Raw genomic sequence first — 5,429 nt, forward strand, 5'->3', positions numbered from 1 at the left:
AAAAAAAAAAAAAAATGAATCAAAAGTTAACTGGAATTATTATCTCACTGAATACACAAAAATAAATTCCAGACTGTTTAAACTTAAATGGAAAAAAAGAATTCACCCAGGAGTTAGAAGGTAAATACATTTTTGAACAAAAGAGAAAAAGACTGCAAATGCATACGACTGTAAATCTTTAAATTGCGAAAACTAAACAAAAGTAAAAGAAGCAACATTATAGCATATATCTTCAATATAACTGACAGATGATACTTATTAAAGATCTCTCACATATGAACAGGAGCCCTGGTGGCACAGTGGCTAAAGTGCTCCACTGACAACCATCAGGTCAGTGCTTTGAGCCTACTAGATGCTCTATAGGAGGAAGATATCACTGTGCACTTCTGTAAAGATTTGCAGCCTTGCAAATCCTATGAGGCAGTTATACCCTGTGCTATAGAGTCACTGTGAGCTAGATTCAACTTAACAGTAGTGGGTTATACAAACAGATAAATAAAACTGCAAATAATTGAATTTAAAAATGGACAATGCCCATTAAAAATTAATTTAAAAACAAATACAGTTTAAAAAAGTATCAAAAAAATTCAAGTTACAGAATTTTAACTACAATCAGACCTTTGTCTCAGACTCTAGACCATATCCATCTGCTAACTATACATTTTAACTTCAATGGATAATAGACACATCAGACAGAATACGTCTAACACTGTCATCTTGATCTTAGCCATTGTAAAAATTGCATGGGGGTGTTGCATACATTGACTTTACAAAAGGGAAAGAGAATCAAACTCATCAGTCCAAGAACAATTGCTATGAGGCAGAGGTAATACGCGTCTCCACCCTTCAATTTTCTTTACCAATTCTGACATCAACATCCCTCCCATGGCACACTCTACTTTTCTGCTGGGTTCAATAATCTATTCCAACGGTTATACAGAGGTCACAGACAATACTCACAGTTACTGAGTCTATTAGGGAAGTTAACTGGTTTTAAGTCAAGATAAAAAATGCTCAGGATATAATTCTTCCAGTCAGGAGTGCTTCTCCTCAGCCACACCCACAGGCTGGCCTTTCTCTGGTCCCAGCATCTCAGCCACACAACTCTTTGGCCTCTGTCCTGTTCAGGCAATGCTACAAAGCTTGTTGGTTGTTGTTGTTGTTAAGTGCCATCGAGTCAGTTCTGACCCATAGCGACTTTGTATAGGGTTTTTGAGGAGCACCTGCTAAGCTTGAATCACCGAACTTGAGGTTGAAACCAACTTTTAGTGCTATATTAAAGGCCCAAAAGGCACACCAATCCACCATTAGTCTCAATCCAAAGATGTGTTAGCAAAGATGTGTTGATTAAATGCCTGGAGGCAACCAAGTCTGCCAGCGAGCTTCCTGCTTGAAGGCACTCAGCTCAGTCTGCTTCTGGTGCTTCTGCCTCTGATGCCACCTCTGCTGTCACTCTCTGCTTCACCACCTTACTGTACCTCCACTTTGCAATTATCTCAGCTCTCTGTCTTCTGGAATAAGGAGGTTCCATGCAGGCATCTTTGGGTCCAAATGACACAATTTGCTCATGAATCTTCTTTTTTGCTAATAGTGAGATTCTCCTATTCCTGTTTCTGAGATAACTCATTTTAAAGCCAGTGGGATGGGAAAGCTAAAAAAATCCCCATATTAGCATGTTTCCACTCAGTCATTTGGAAGAAATTACAAAAACTGTGGCTAGAAAGCAGTCCTAGTGTGGAGATTCAAGATAATGCACTGGAATGCAAGGCCTATTTGAATCACAAGGTCAGTGGTTCAAACTCACCATCTGATCCTCTGGAACCCTATAAGGGGTCACTATGGGATGGAAAAACTTGATGCACTTAAAAACAACAACAGGACTAAAAATGTCAGAGCAAGCAATTTATTGTACCACAGCCACTCTCCCAAATCCTGCTCAACTACTGGCCATCCCATCTTAAATGATAGCAACTCTATCTTCTATTTCCTCAGTCTAAAAGCCTTAGAATCATATCTATTTTTTTCTTTCATTTTTAAAGCTTTTATGGCAAACTATGCGATAGTGTACATGGGAGAACACCAGCTCCATATCTATCCCATTGTACATCGTCCCATCGCCACAACCACAATCCCATCCATGCATCATCAAACAACCAAAGGGTATACCCCGCAAGTCTGCCCCTTGGTCGCCAGCACAAAAGTCCTCTCCCTGGGTCTAGAGTCCGCAGCCACTCCATCTCTCATGTCATCGTCTCAGCCTCCATCTCCTGCATCACTGTTTCTCTGGGTAGGGTCCCACACTCCACTCTTCTCCCTTGATGGTCCCATGGATCTCCACTCTTGGACTGTAGAGTCAACCACTTTCCCCTCCTTCTGCTACAAAACATCTACCTTTACATTTCCAACCCTCACAGTCAGTCCTGATAGCAATTATTCACTATTTTACCAAAGAGTTCTATCCCAATCTCCTTTCAACAGCACCACCCAGACAAACTGGATACTACTCAGTGGAGATTCTACCTACCTCCATGCCCTCTGGATCTAGGCTCCCTCTTGAAAGCTTGTAGGCCAGTCACATCTTGCCTTTGTAGCACCTCCATTTGGGATAGCCAGTGTCCGAATTGACCATTCCTGTCTGGCATGTGCACCTAGGTGGTGGGAATGATCCCTGCTGTAAAGATTTGTTCCCTCTTTTGAGCTACTGTGTAGTGGTTACGAATTGGGCTGCGAACCGCAAGGTCAATAGTTTGAAACTCCCAACTGTTCCGCGGAAGAAAGATGAAGCTTTCTGCTCCCGTAAAGATGTACAGCCTCAGAAACCCTGTACAGTGTCGCTATGGGTCGGAATCGACTCAACGGCACTTAACAACAACAACAACAACCATAGGTGTAGGTCAAGTTCATCAAATTGTATCAGATTACTCTTTTTTTTCACTCTTCTTTCTTCTTCTAGTTGAGTTCTGATCATTCAGTCATCTAAGCCAGGTCAAGTGGGTATTATCTACAAGTGTGGGTGTTCCTATGCATATCCCATCACCCCCAGCAGCTGGATGCTTCACTCTCCACTCTAGTCTTCTGTAGCCACATCACTGTGGCCCAGGAGTCCCCAGGTCTTCCTACACTGCTGGCCAACTAGGTCTACAAGCAGTTTCACAGGAGTCTATTGAACGTGATCTGACTTAGCTCACAACTTCATTGCTATTTTTCCCCTCACTTCCCCTTATTGGTGACCAACACGGTCGGTCACCAGTCAGACCTCATGCCTTCAGGGTCCCCTTGAAGGGACCCGACCACCTGCCAGATGTCTCCGGAACAGTTGTCAGTCAGACTGCCATTATTGTTTTGTATTTTTCCTGTTGATCTTTCTTTCAAGAAGTATCTGACTTTCTTCTAGCCGCTCCAGGTTGGTCTGCTTGTCCTTCCAAGAGGAAATTTCTCTCCTCAGAAGATTCAGGATTCCACCTATGGTCTTATGTAATTCAGAGGCTCTACAGGAAGCCTCCTTCACTGGGCATGTTGTAGCCACATTTTAGGTATTCCAATCAGTTATAGGCTGAAGATGGTGATATTTCTGGCTATTCCCTTTTCTGCCACTTAAGTGTCTATTTTACAAAGGTATGCAAGAGAAACCAAGATTCAAAAGACAGACAAAGCCACTTCCTTTTGTGGGTTGAGGAGATCGCAGAGCTAGTACCATGAAGGTTTCAGGCACACTTTGCCAGTACAAGGTGGTGGGGCGCTGTCTGCCCACCCCCAAGTGTAAGACACCACCACTTTAACAAATGCGCATCTTTGCTCCTAACCACATCATCGCCAAGTCCCGCTTCTGGTACTTTGTGTCACAGCTGAAGAAAATGAAGAAGTGTTCCGGGGAGATCATGTACTGTGGACAGGTGTTCGAGATGTCCCCACTGCTGGTGAAGAACTTAGGCATCTGGCTGCGCTACGACTCCCGAAGGGGGACCCACAGCATGTACCAGGAGTACCGGGACCTGACCACCGCGGGTGCCGTCACCCAGTGCTACCGAGACATGGGCGCTCAGCACTGCATCTGTGCCCATTCTATCCAGATCATGAAAGTGGAGGAAACTGCAGCCAGCAAGTGCCGCAGGCTTGCAGTCAAGTAGCTCCACGATTCCAAGATCAAGTTTCCAGTGCCCCACCGGGTCCTGTGATGCCAGCACAAGCCTCACTTCACCACCAAGTAGCCCAACACCTTCTTCTAGGCACAGCCCCTGCCCCCGCCCCTGGTCTACCCAATAAACGCCTCATGGGAATGACAAAAAAAAAAAAAAAAAGACAGCCAAGTATCTTAACATTATTTCTCCCCCTTTTACCCATTCAAACCATTCCTCAATTCCTGCATCCCAGAGCCCTGTTGTTCCATGGTTATACGTACATCATTATTTACCTCTGTCCCACTTAGCCCATGCAAACCTGCCTAATTGTTAGCTCACCTGTTTTGTTCTTCCATTTCCCTCCCCCTTCTTGTTATATTGCCCACCTCCCCAGCACCCAAACTACCCTGTGTCTATTTCCTATCCTGTGCTCCACCTTTGCCTCCTTCCCCTCACCACACCACCCATATCCCGGAAACCAGTAAAGAATCCCCCACCCCTTTTAATATGGGTTATTTTCCTTTGTCTTTTACAATAGCAGTCTTATGCAGTATTTCTCCTTTTGTGACTGACTAATTTCACTCAAAATAATGTCCTCAAGATCCATCCATGTTATGTACTGGTTTACAGCTTCCTTGTTGTTCTACAAGGTAGCATTATATTCCACTGTGTGTATGTACCACCGTTTGTTTATCCATTCTTCAACTGATGGGCACTTAGGTTGTCTCCATCTTTTTGCTATTGTAAATAGTGGTGTGGTGAACATTGGTGTGCATATATCTACTCATGTTATTGCTCATATTTCTTGTGGGTAAATACCAAGTAGAGACATTGTTGGATCATAAGGTATTTCTATTTCCAACCTTCTGAGGAAGTGCCATATTGCTTTCCAGAGTGGTTGGACCATTTTGCAATCCCACCAACAATGCAGGAACATCCCAGTCTCTCTGCATCCTTGCCAGCATTTATTGCCCTCTACTTTTTTGATCTTTGCTGTTATTGCTGGTGTGAGATGATATCTCATTTTTGTTTTGATTTGCATCTCATTATGAAGTATGAGTATTCCGGAACACTTAATTGTGCTCATGAGGAATCTGTACCTGGACTAAGAGGCAGTTGTTCGAACAGAACATGGAAACACTGGATGGTTTAAAAATAAGAAAGGTGTGTGACAAGGTTATATTCTTTCACTATACTTACTCAACCTGCATGATGAGCAAATAATATGAGAAGCTGGTTTATATGAAGAAAAGTGTGGCATTAGCATTGGAGGAAGACTCATCAACAACCTGCAGTTTGCATATGATACAA

At 43.3% G+C, this 5,429-nt stretch overlaps 1 protein-coding gene and 1 pseudogene across 3 annotated transcripts in view; one reads left to right on the forward strand and one right to left on the reverse strand.

The window, feature by feature from the left end:
• The window catches only part of NELL2 (NEL-like 2 (chicken)), a 646,329-nt gene that overhangs the window by 409,429 nt on the left and 231,471 nt on the right, over positions 1-5,429 (reverse strand). The window lies entirely within an intron of this gene.
• LOC102821948 lies at positions 3,696-4,226 on the forward strand (annotated as a pseudogene).

This window comes from Chrysochloris asiatica, unplaced genomic scaffold (genome assembly GCF_000296735.1).
Source record: "Chrysochloris asiatica unplaced genomic scaffold, ChrAsi1.0 scaffold00077, whole genome shotgun sequence".
NCBI classification, from domain to species: Eukaryota; Metazoa; Chordata; class Mammalia; order Afrosoricida; family Chrysochloridae; genus Chrysochloris; species Chrysochloris asiatica.